The sequence below is a fragment of the Colias philodice genome, chromosome 20 (assembly GCF_061535455.1).
Source record: "Colias philodice isolate Cphi_HAF_F1 chromosome 20, ilColPhil1 Martin Lab GWU primary, whole genome shotgun sequence".
In the NCBI taxonomy this organism is placed as follows: Eukaryota; Metazoa; Arthropoda; class Insecta; order Lepidoptera; family Pieridae; genus Colias; species Colias philodice.
Genome location: NC_143105.1, coordinates 8,184,568 through 8,198,706, shown reverse-complemented (window position 1 = coordinate 8,198,706; position 14,139 = coordinate 8,184,568). Strand labels below are relative to the sequence as shown.

The window sequence follows — 14,139 nt, the reverse complement described above, 5'->3', positions numbered from 1 at the left end:
TATTATAACTTATTTTGTATCCTACTAATATTATAAATGCGAAAGTTTGTGAGGATGGATGGATGGATGTTTGTCTCTTTCACGCAAATACCACTGAACCGATTACAATGAAATTTGGTATGTAGCTGAAGACCCAGAATAAGACAGCGGCTACTTTTTATCCCGGTAATCCCACAGGAACGGGAACTATGCGGGTTTTTCTTTGAAAACGCGGGCGAAGCCTCGGGCGTAAATTAGTATAACATAGTTTTCTGTATTGTTTAGAGCTAAGTAAATATAAAGTCAAGATTAAGTTAATTTATTCATAGTTAATTTGTTCAGTTGTATCGCTGTATAATAATTGGCAGATAAATTTATAAAGTTATAACGTTAAGTTAGTTGTTATTAATTATTAAGTTAGCTATATCTTACTTTGTCAGTAGAAAAATAGTTATAGGACGGTGAATAGCAAGATAATTTTATGTGTTACTAGCGGTCCGCCCCGGCTTCGCCCGTGGTACATATTTACGTTTTCTCTACATAAAAACCATCCTCGTACTTCAAGGAATATAATAAAAAAAGAATTATCGAAATCGGTTCAGCCGTTCTCGAGTTATGCGCTTACCAACACATTTTGCGATTCATTTTTATATATAAGAAGAAGATTGTGTCCCTGAAATCCATAATAACATTAATTCTATTATTGTATGTTGAAAATCTACCAAATTCAACAGCGAGCGAACTAAAAGTAACAATTCCTTATGAAACAGTTTCTGATCAGCGAATAAATGATACTAATTATGATCAAGAGCTTACAGTTCTTTATCACGTTACCCTGAAATACAAACAGCTAATCAAGAGTATTATTTATGTATTAACAACTTGAAGATTGAACAATACCACTAACACAATAACAGACAATTTCCATACTCCATCTCAAAGTAACAAATAAGGCTGCATTGATTTATGTCAGAATTATTCGGTGGCTCAAGTCGAATCGATCCTACGCATTGCATTGCGAAATAGATAACACCTGCGGCTGACATAATATTATTTACGATCAAGTTTATTGTGCATGCTGTGGTACTATTAATTTGGTATGAGTTCTAAATGAAGTGGTAGTTCTTGTAATTACAATCCTAAATATGCTTTGGAATCTATACTAATATTATAAAGCTGAAGAGTTTGTTTGAACGCGCTAATCTCAGGAACTACTGGTCCGATTTGAAAAATTATTTCGGTGTTAGATAGCCCATTTATTGAGGAAGGTTATATGCTATATGTCATCACGCTCAGACTAACTTGAGCGGAGCAATGCGGGTGAAACCGCAGAGTACAGCTAGTAAGGAATTAAGGTCATTTATGTGTCAAAATATGTCATTTGAAAAATAAAATTTACTTAGAAATCCTTTTTATATTTCAAGAACTATAGTCTATAGGGTGTATTTCCCTAAAATGACCTCGCAGAAACAGTGACCTTTCTGTTTTATTCACCTCAGTATATTCGTGAAGTCCCACGACCCTTTGAAGACATTGCAGTTTAATTTTACTTATTAATAGACTTGATTGAAATGTTTTCCTTTATAGAGAATTAGATGATCAGCCTTTTATTAGATATAAATTATTATCACTCTAAAGAACACTAGTGAAATCTTATTTTATCCTAAATACATGACAATCAATAATACGCAAACTCCTTAAAAGATGTAGGACCCAAAATAAATTATACTTGATACAAATTATGTACTAATTCAGTTTAGAATACAACAAATTCAAGCAAAATACGACAATAGAGAACATACAATTCAATAACTAAAAGTCAACATAACACAATGTAGCATAAACTGGCTCGTGCTGCTCTTGCGCAAGCTAAACATGTTGATGACAACGATATTATAACATTACAAACTAAAAACGATCCTAAACACTAACACAATAAGGTCCAGATTGAAGGAACAACTGATCGAGATAAACTTGTAAAGCTCTGTCAATGCAAAGCTGATATTTAACGACTGCCACATAATTTATGCATGGAAGATTAAAACTATGTCGAAAGATAGTTTTTCAGATTACCGGTTTTATGTTTACTTTAGATATAGATAAGATATTGGATCGATATTTTTATGGTAACGTTAATTTACTGTTAGATGCATTTTTTTTATTTTACTGTGCATGGAGTACTGCTCTCACCTCTGGGACGGTACCAGCTGGAGGCGCTTGAGGCGATAGAGAGGCGTGCCAAGAGGCTAATAAACGACGATGAGCTAGTAGGCAAAAAACTCCAGAGCCTCGCCCACCGTCGCAGAGTGGCAAGTTTATCGGTATTTTATCGGATACACTTTGGTGAGTGCGCTGCGGAATTGCACGATTTAATTCCGCCATCCCCGTTTTTCCATCGATCGTCGAGGCGCACAGACTCTAGGCATCGCCATATGGTGGATGTTCCATGTACCCGGACAAAGCGGTTCGGATCGACATTCTTCATCCGAACCGCGAGGGACTGGAACATGCTTCCTGAGTATGTGTTCCCCGACGAGTACAATATGGGGGTCTTCAAGCGAAGAGTGAACGGGTACCTTCTAGGGAAGCGCGCTCCATCATAGGCCACATCTTAGCTTACCATCAGGCGAGATCGTGGTCAAGCGCTTCCCTATCACACAATAAAAAAAAAATAAAAAAAAACTGTTCTGATTATTGGGTAGTTGCTATAAATTGAGCAATCGTAGACAATGCTTCTGCTAATGCAGGCGCTAGACATGTGATCAAATACGCAAATACCTACAAAGTCGCGAAGTGTGGCACTGACATTTGCCTATTTGTTCAAAGTTTGAACACATATTTGAAGTTTGCCGAGTCGAGTCGGTTTTTCTGCGAACATCAAAGTAATCAAACTTCAAAGTTGCTTCAAAATTTGTGCGCCCTGCCACACTTGTTGCAATGCTTGTAACGCGCGCGCCGCTGACCGGAGCAGTTGTGTGTGTATATTTTGAGTGTCATAATGGAGTGGAGTAATGATGTAGTTATCGAATTTCTATATTATATATTATATTATATGTATTATATTATATATTATATTATATGTACATTTTGATGTAAAGAATGAAACCAAAAATTGAACGCACTCAAATAAAACAGATTGACGGCGTCCACAAAATCGTCTTCCGATCTATCAGCCATCTTTGCAATAACTGTGCCGTAAAACATTTGAAAACAAGTCTAGCAGGCATATTTGTAATCGTGATTGCGTCAAAGTTTTCACTTCAAAGTTTGTACAAATGTTTGCTCAAACTTTGAAGCCAATGTGTAGCGCCAGCATAAGAATAGTGTTTAAGTTACAAATTGGTGTTGGCTGTCTGTTTGACATACAAACAATCAGATCCGATTGATATTTGGTAAGAAAATAGCATTATTTGTTGCCTGTGTCAGCATTTTTATTTTTTATTTTATTACATTTCCCTATCAGTTTGGACTCGAATAATTCTGAAAGATTTCTTGTTACGTGACGTAATGTTTAATCTTAATGTATATAATTATATTAGATATCTATATCTTACCTTACATTTTGAACGCTAGTTCATGACAACTTCATTAAAAGAAATAAATGGTAATGTTGAACAATTCATTCCGTAATCTAAATCTAATATTTTGCTTTATTTGCATGCTATTTATTGTGTGTCTTAAACAAAACAATTTAGTACATGTAAATTGTATTGTAACATAATTTAAATCTAGCCCAAAGCAGTAGCCACTTGGCTTACTATATATACATCAGTCATGTAACAAATTACCTTACGCTAACAAATGGTTTTGAACAAATAGTAAAACAATACGATTGAATTACAAACCGTTGTTATAAGATCGTGGACAGTTTGATTATTTTGTTTTACATTGTCTTTTGGTTTTATTATTTCTTGCAAGGTAGAGTTAAGAATTTGGTTCTTCTTTGAAATTATTAATCATTCTTCTATAATATTATGTACCTACTTCAATATTTTAATGATGTAAAACACTGAAATATTGATTTCAAATTTTCAAATATGCAAAAATTTGGTACGAAATTTATAAAGATTTTGAGCTAAATCATTTTTTATAATTGAAGCATAGGAATACTTTTAAGTAAAATTTAATGTTGTGACTTTATATTTTCTGAATGTTGTTCATTAATATTTTATTTTTTATGTAAAATTGTCTGTATGTAAAAGGTTGTCTCTAAAAAGTTGAAACACACGTGAAGTCCTGAAACAGAGGAAATATAAATTTCTTGAAATTTAAGTAAAAACGCAAAAGTCAATTGTTATTTTTAGGAAACACTATTAGTTGCACAAAAGAAGATTAATGTATATTACTGAAGCGATAGAATCGCCATAAGGGGCAATAAAGACGCCATAAAGTGCTGTTTTAGCCGAAACAATAAATCCATGGAGCGTATATATATGTATAGCATTTCAATTTTCTTTTGAATTCGATTCCCTATTCTTCTGGAGAGCTGGTAAAAGAGTCTAATAAACATTGCGATTGGTTTTTACGTCAAAAATAAATTAGTTGTAGGTTTGTTAGTTTCCTGAGAATGGATGTATGCTATGATGTATAAGAACGGATTTTGCTTCATATTATATCCTACTTAAATTATAAATTCGAAATTTTATGCATTTTTTGTTACTCTTTCATGAAAACGACTGGACGGATTTGGAGGAAACTTCGCAGTAATGTTTTGTATAGGTTATACATCAGAATAACACATGAGTTATAGAAATACTTGAACTTGACCGTCAGTAAGTTCACGGGTGAAACCAAGCGGCTCAGCTAGTTGGTAGAGTTTGTATTATGACATAGGTTTTTTCCGTGTATTAAAGTTAAGCCGCGCGCTAAAGCTAATCATAAAGCTTTGGCTATTCCACCACCAAATACGACCATAATATGTTCCCGCGATATTTACGAACCTAAACTACGTCTTTACAATAGAAGTACGGTAATTTGTTTGAGAAGTGCAGACTAAATGAGCGATAACTCGCACTGCAAGTACTATGTTCGTGCACTATTCTATAAACCGGTTTCGAACCGCTTCTGCTTTTCTCTGCAAAAGTTCATATGTATGTATATATTGTATTTGTATAGTAGGATATAGTTGGTAGTATAGTGTTTTAAGGCATGAGATGTAGCGTGTTTTAATAGTAAGTTATTACATGTAATTTTGCATAAGCTTTTTATTCAATTTTTTGTAATTTAATCAGTTTGATACTATAGAGTACAATTCTCTATATGGTAAAAAAGGTCAGCAGCTTCCAGTGCTTGTTTAGCCCTTGAAATTAAATACCTAAATTATATTAAACTTGGAGCAAACGACTCTATTTCCTAAGAAACTAATAAATCATAAAGTAAACTATGGCCGGCTGATCTACATTACATATTAATGTATTCATCTACTATATCAGTGACTAGGTATTTATTCGCACGTAAATCTTTTTTTATTTAAATGTCACATATTCATTCATTCATTCATATTGTCTTTAACGAAAACGTTTTGTTAACGTTTTGCTCTGCCAAAAGCTTTTGAAAAAATAACGAACGACAATACGTCTTATTCTTATTAGTAAATTTATTTCATTTAATTTACGCTGTATCCATAACTTGTTCCAAAGCCCAGATAGTTGATATCCCATAGCTAAAGATGTTTCTCAAGTTCCCTGTTATTTAAAATTGTATTTATTTCACTTACTTGAATATAACTTGGGACTTACGGGGATTCTGCTCTGCTTGTAAAGTTAGATTTTAAAAATCCTACTTAGAATGGTTATTTAAATTTTATTTCAAACGATTATAGAGTTCACTCTATTTATATATTATTATATTATTAATAAGATATAGATATTTTATTAGGCACGATTATGACTAATAATAATAATCAAGTTAGCACGACAGGTACTATCGACATAGTTTATTTAGGAGTTATTGTACTATTGTTATGTGTAAATCAAAGATGATTCTTATTCCATAATCTCATAAACAACGTTTTTCATCCAATAAAAATATATTTTTATTCATATTGTTTTGTATCTATAGGTACTATAATAATATTATAAAGAGGAAAGGTTTGTATGTATGGTTTTCACGCATAAACTACTGAACCGATTACAATGAAATTAAGCAAACATATAGAGGGTAACTTGGATTAACACATAGGATAGGTTTTATCCCGGAAATCCCACGGGAATAGGAACTATGCGGGTTTTCCTTTGAAAACACGGGCGAAGCCGCAGGCGGAAATCTAGCTTTAAATAATTCCTCACTTTTCCAAGGCTCAAACTTAGTCAGTTTTAATCCAATAATTTAACCATTGCACTATGAAGGTATGGCAATAATAAATGCAACATATAAAGGACGTTATCACATGGATATAAAGGTTTCTCACAAGTCAAGTGTCCCAGTACAAATGTTTGCAATAATATCTAAAGTAAATGGCTTACAGAATCAACACAGGTGGGTGAGAAAGTGATTATGTATAATTTATTTTATTATTATTTTCCGTTATATAATATCGTTTGTAGAGCTTTATTCAAGGTTTAGAGAACACCGTTAAATAAATTTGTACTGGGCTGAATCCTAAGGATCTGTGGTGTAGGTATGTATAGCAGTTGTTTACTAGTAAAACATTATATTGAATTGTATGAAGAGATATGTATATTCCTCTACAACTCTATCTTATGGTAATGACGGGTATTTGTACACTTTAAAATTCCCCTAACATTTAACTCCAAAGTCTAAACACAAAATTAATTCCTTTATAACAACACTAGCTGTGCTCCGCGGTTTTACCCGCAGTGCTCCGCTTCTGTTGGTCGTAGCGAAATGATATATAGCCTATAGCCTTCCTCGATAAATGGGCTATCGAACACCGAAAGAATTTTTCAGATCGGACAAGTAGTTCCCGAGATTAGCGCGTTCAAACAAACAAACAAACTCTTCAGCTTTATAATATTAGCATAGATTACTAATACGAGTATATACACAAACCAACATTACATAACATTATAAATAAGTATAACATAGCGTTTATACATCAATTAAAATGACTCCTTTGTGATATATACAGCAAAACTGGAATCACGTTTTCTACACAATAAATACATACACATATATACATATATACGTGTATGTATATACGTCACGATATAAACACGTGACTATAGTAAAATAGTATTAAGGAAAATAATTGAAAATCAATGCTTCGCAATATGTAACTGCGATTCAATTAAATTTATCAATATGCGGTTTGATTTTAAGAGAAGTCAATTAATAAAACAATGGTTTGCGGTTTTTTGTTTATTAGGATATTTTACTGGCCGTGTTTTGAAAAGCAATTAGGAGATTGTTGACCCGAGTTTTATTATCAACTAGCGGTCCGTCCCGACTTCGCCCGTGGTTCACATTTCGCAATAAAAGGTAGCCTATGTTCTTTCTCAGGGTCTTAAGATTGTCTGAGCCAAACAGACAGACAGACAGAGTTACTTTCGCATTTATAATATTATACTAGGGATTAGATACCTATGTGTAGAATAAAGTTTATATTGACATGATGTGTCGTCATAGAATATCACCTTCAATTCCTTTTTAAGACGATACACGAAAAAAAATCCACTGCTTGGCGGGCGGAGTCTAATAGCTCGCTATCGCGAACGCGGGTGTGCGCGAAGTCATTCTTGCAAACTCGCCGCGCTGCCGCTGGCCGACTCGGGACAAACATGTATGGAGTCGTCATACAGTTATAATATTGTCATACATTTATTTAATTGTTGATTTATTGGTTTTATTTTCTTGCTTATAAACAAATAATCTTCTTTTTAACAACTACTTAGACATTATTAATTTAGTAAGTTGATGTAAATGTTCTTGGATTATATCCTGTAACTGTGCCTTATATAAATAAATAAATAAATAAATTATTAATAATTATTATCATTTCGTAATGTTTACTTTATTACAAAATAATACAGGTTATAAATAATCTTTAAAATAACAACAAATATTTTTACTCTGAAAAAATGAAATGGTACTCAATAACGCGGACTACTGAATTGATTTAGATAGAATTTGATGCTGACGTAGATATTACATCATGCCCAGAAATGAAAGGTACTATTTCTGAAAGAAGTTATAAACCCTAATTCTTCTCAGTCAAAGTCAAGAGTGGAAGATATCACTAATACAGTAAAACTGATGCGAAACTTTGGATGTTAATTTGTATATTTTTTTGTTAGTTGTTACTTAATCACGTCAAGACTACATTACCAATTTTGATAAAATATAGCTAATTGCCTGGATTTACACATAGGATACTTTTTATCCGAACTGAACACTTCTGTGGGATAAAACAGGATTCACGATATAACCTAATTCCACGCGGGCAAAGCCGCGGTCGGAATGATATTTTTTTAAATAAAAAAATTGTTTTAAAAAAAACACAAAATATATTGACGCATGTATTTATTTTTTGCACTCTATTATAATTGTAATTATTCATTACAAATAATCAAAATAAAATAGCCAGAACAAAGTTAGGCCCTGGTAGGGTAGGTAGGCAGGTACAGCAATGTGAGACGAACACTGGCTTATTTATACCAATAATAATGTATTATAAACATTAAATTAAGTTTACAACAAAAATACATAATATTAGCTAATGTGAAAACGAATCAACCAATCATCCCACAACAATGAAATGTGCACACAAATATTCATCCAAATCGGTTCATGTGATTAGGAGGAGTGACTGCAGCGCCATCTTCCGGGCCCAATTGTGTTTCCAGATCACCCAGGAACTCAATTTAATATACTTACACAAAATTTTTCGAAATGAAAACTCACATTACTATGTAAATATGAATATAAACCTGTTTTAGTACAAAGCAATTTCCCGCACAGGTGTAGTAAGTATAAATGAAATAAATATCAACATCAAATTCTTTATACAATATACTTATCTACCACCTACTAAGAAATGTAATTCTTGAAATTTTTTCGTATTTTTTTAAATATAATACTACTCCAATGAACTCCTGTTCCATATTACGGCCACCATACTTCCACTAAGTTCACCATGATTTTTTATTTCTTTGCACTTTGTTGCTTTTTGCTAAAAATGGAATCATGCGATAAAACCAGTAGAGCGTTGATAACATACATTTTTGACTGAATAAAGGTACTTACGAAGGAGTGGGTTCACATTGTGAACAATCAGTGGGTTTATTTTCCTTCTGGATTCCGGATTTCTGAAAAGATTATCTATGCTATAAATGAAAAAAATCTTACACATTCGTTATGTACTTAAAACAGGGGTACATATCAAACATCGTCTATAATACAATTATCATCAAATTTAAAATAAAACCAACTTACTTCATTAATTTGTTCCAATTGTAAGCATTCTTTTTCCTCCAACCTTTATGTTTCTTCTTCTTATTTTCTTTATTGTACCCATTTGTCTCATTTTGTCTTATTGTGTTGTCACCCTTTTTTACGATGGCGCGAGCGACACAAGTTCCCCGTGTGACGGCCGTAGCGGGAATGACTCGTGCAGCGATCGGGGTAGGAAGGTACAGGGCGGCTCTCGCTATATTGGCTGGTCGCGCGCTAATTTCAAGTATTTCTTGTTTATTTCAAAACCATCGCATATTTCAAAATTCTAAATCGGTAGACGTATAGGTTGTATGTTTTATAGTTAATATCCAAAAAGTCGTAACTTTACGTTTGTTATTTTGAAGATGCCAGAGATTAAAAAAAAATAACAATGAGAACTTTGTATTTTTTTTCTATCGAGAAAATATCATGGAATCATGTTTCTAAAACGGTAGACGTATTGTGTTACTATTGAACTTTCTTGTCAAGAATTTTCATCACGACAACTTTAATAATATAAAAATTACGAAGGTTTAAAAAGGGCCGTAAATGTTAGAAAAATTAATTCATCACCTTAAAGGCATGGTGATGAGTCAATTAATAATTATAGGTCCTAAAATTCTATGTAGATTCGAACCCGTGACATTACTCGGACGGTAAAAATCTAACTGTTTATAAAAATTTAACTTTACTGAACTATTTGAAATTTTACTTAAACTTTCTATGCTTAGGAACGACTATACTGGATTTTAATGAATTTTTCTACATTTGATAGATGGGTTTAGAATTCCTTAGGATTGGCTAAGCTCAACTCCTCTTTTCTTAAAGAAATCTAACACATTGAAACTAATGCATTTTTATTGGATCTGTGAGATATATCATTAGAAGTACAAGTCACTTGGATCCTTGCCAGAGTAAAACAAAGAACTAGAATCTACAGTAAATACCTTTTTTACTTAATGACTTTGGCAGAGGAATTCCTTATTAGTTGCACGGTTAATTAATCACGTACAATTATGATTTACTTCCTTGTGTCATTTTAACGAAATATTTGTGTTACGCGATTTTTTTAACCGACTTCAAAAAAGATGGACGTTGTTATATTCGCTTGTAATTTTTTGGACATGTTACTTTAGGACTTTCAACTGGATGAACCGATTTCGATAATTATTTTTTTATTTCCCATTTAAATTTGGGCTGACAATCTGAAGGTTTTTTCTTTAAGAATTATATTGCATCCGAAGTTTAACTTAGTTCAACTTTGGATTTAAATCGTATTTTATTTCATGTAAATTAAAAATAAGAAACGCGTAAACCCATATACAGCTAATCAAAAAATGAAATCTATTTTTACAAAAAATCCCAAATTAGGGTTGTCCATACGATTTTTTAAACGTCGATATATTTATTTTACTGCAAGTGCAGTTCTCACGCTTTATGACTAAATGCATACAATATTATGTATTTATATATACAATACGATAGATAATTTTACAATCGACTACTACGTCGAAGTGTAGATAAGCCATATTGCGTTATTGCACTTATTAAGGTCCATTTGAATTTATTGTACCTATATATAATATTGTATTAGTATGAACAATAATAACATATAGGAATAAACGATCATTTATTATCAGTTATATGATTATACTGATTTATTGTTATTTAATTAGTATGATGCTATTGGTTTGCTTATTAATATAACAATATTAATTTGGTCACTTGTTTTCAACATACACACAACATACATACATAAGAAAGACCGCATAAACTAAAATATGATGAACAAAGCAAGTGCATTTCTTATATTATAATTTGACTTAAAGTAAATCCTACCTGGATGGGTGTATGAAAGGTTTACTACTGAATAGATTTTGATAAAATTTGGAAGTTTAGTAGATTATGTACTAGAATAACACAGTTGTAGAGCGGTAACGAGAAGTCATGAGCAAGAGTTACGCCAGTAACGTCGTCATAATAATAAAAGCTAAAAAACATTAAAAAAACCGGCCAAGTGCGAGTCGGGCTCGCGCACAAAGGGTTCCGTAGCAGCAAATATAATAAATTACAGTTAAATCAACCTATCTCAAAAACTATAAGAGATACTTTGATCAAACCAAAAATCGTTGAAAGAGTTAATTAGCATGCATCACCTCTATTTTTTTTAGAATTTTATACCCCGTAGTTATAAAAATAGAGGGGGGGGGACATACTTTTTACGACTTTGAGAGCTGATATCTCAAAAACCGTTCACTTTAAGAAAAATGTTTTTTAGAAAACTTTATATCATTTTAAAAGACCTTTCCATTGATACCCCACACGGGTATGTACATCGAAAAAAAAAATTTCATCCCTCAGTTACATGTATGGGGGGCCCCACCCCCAATTCTTTTTTTTACTATTTAGTGTCATATTTTTGTAGCGGTTCATACAACACATATTCCCATCAAATTTCATCACTGTAGTACTTATAGTTTCCGAGTAAATCGGCTGTGACAGACGGACAGACGGACAGACGGACAGACGGACATGACGAAACTATAAGGTTTCCGTTTTTGCCATTTTGGCTACGGAACCCTAAAAACGTGTTTTGAATGTACTACTTAAATTAATTTTTCTTTACATAATATAAATATGTCAATTTGCACCCCGTAAATATTCTCTATAAACGCTACGACTTGACCTTAAGTTAAAAATTAAATACAAACAAAATATAAATTGAAAATGCGCTATCAAAGGAAACCAAACACAGGCATGTATGATAAGACTGTAACAACGTATCGGGGCACAGATAATAAAGTTTATTAGAATTTCAAGTGCTCTTTAAGTGAACAATTGCACTGATTTATTGTAGGGGAAAAATACACTGTTTTTTCCCCCATTCATGCTGTAATTAAGGACTTACACGTATAATTAAACAAAAGAAATAGGTGTTTTGTTTTATACACATATCAAAAACATGAATGAACAATTTTTAAGATAATTTCCATGCGTCGATTTTAAATAATGTCAAGTATTTTAACAATTACATAAATATTTAAAATAATATGAGTTCGTTTTATCCCTATAAGATAATTATTGTGGCTGTAAAATAAGTCGTTGTATATGTCTCATTTATCCGTATCATTTCATGATCAACTAATTACTGATTCTAATCAGTAAGCAGCAAATTACTTGGTCATTACATGATTTTCTTAGAACATTCTAAAAACTATAAAAAACAAAACTTTGTAGTTAGTACGTACATAAACTTTACTACATGTGCAATCTCATTACATTGTTTAAATAGATGTATGTATTAAAGTATAGTATGTAGTTAGATATAAGTTACATATTATGTAAATTTATTGACATTATTTTAAAAGAGCAACTATGGAGTTTCTTGCCGATTCTTCTCCATAGATACTGCTTTCCGAGTCGGTGGTAAATGTTAAAAATACTATGTAATGACGATTCGAAAGTGCTACTAAATAGTAGTCTAATTGAATAAATGAATGTTTGAGTTTGAGTTTGAGTTTGAAAGAATAATTAAATTATTATCTTAACGTAGGTGCATTAAAATAAATAATAATACTATTATAATACATTTATTTTATATATAATTCAGGACATTCTTCACACACGGCACGATCTGGTCCCATACTAAGGTTTTCGCTTGTGTTATCGAAACCAGATGGCTGATAAACATACATATTATATGTATAATTTTAAACATAATATACTTATTTAGATAATTAACACCCAGACACAGCGCAAACATCGATGTTCATCACACAAATATTTGCCCTGGGTGAGAATCAAACCCATGACCGCTAGCTTAGAAGTTGGAACACAGGGACACTTCCAACCAAGCCAACCGGACAGTCATATTTCAAAATAACATCAATAACATTAATTTATATTCCAGAATTGAATGCGTAAACATAACGTATTAGCGGTATCAAATTATGATGCAATTTGAAACCGATACGAAATAGCTTAGATGCTACCGTTTTGAAAATTACCTTCAAAATTACAGGGCAATGGAAAATATATAGAATTGTTTCAATATTAGATTAGCTTTCATTCGGCTCAGGTTACTTCGTCTTTCCATTTACAGACCGCATAATATTATGTTTTACACACACCGCAATACCGTTTTCTCAATACGACATCTGAATGTTTAGTGATGTGCACCGTTATCGATATTATTTTCATATTATACGTAATTTTCATACAGACTTATAACTTTAGAAATATGGTTTTGGTAGAGTTCACTTTAATAATAATTACATATTGCGTAACCTACAGGATTATAAATTAAAGAGGTTGTATTTATTGTGGGATTTAAACATGAATTTATCATTTATATTAAATATACGTATATATACCATACTGATTCTCTGTAAGTGAAAAAAGAAAAGTCTGCATAAATGCTTAGCCACTTTACTTGTGTGAGATCTAGGCTATGCTACGGTCATGCGTTTACTACCTCATAAACAAGATTGTTATTTAAATTGTCTTAAGTCTGATTAATTTATCGATAAACTGCATCCAACACTATACAAAGATACAGGGCACGCGCCAGTGCGGTAACTCCAGTAATTCAATATTATTCTTATTATTACTTTATGGTGTATTGACCACCTTGGTGTTATAATATATTTAGTAATATAAATGCCGTGTTTATTGGTTTGTTTTGTAATAAGAAAGTAACGGAATAACTCGTGGTATATGTTTTAGTTGGAGATGGTCAATACGAGAAACATTTGCCTAGTATCTATA

General features: G+C 32.2%; 1 protein-coding gene and 1 long non-coding RNA gene across 2 annotated transcripts in view; both read right to left on the bottom strand.

Moving 5' to 3' along the window:
• Positions 1-14,139, bottom strand: part of LOC149479581 (uncharacterized) — a 103,223-nt gene that overhangs the window by 65,621 nt on the left and 23,463 nt on the right. The gene's annotated exons all lie outside the window — the stretch shown is intronic.
• Positions 9,057-9,945, bottom strand: LOC149479582 (uncharacterized). Its single transcript, XR_016317252.1, has 3 exons — positions 9,373-9,945; positions 9,184-9,245; positions 9,057-9,109 (listed from the first exon to the last, which is right to left on the bottom strand). It is a non-coding gene; the product is annotated as an uncharacterized LOC149479582 (long non-coding RNA).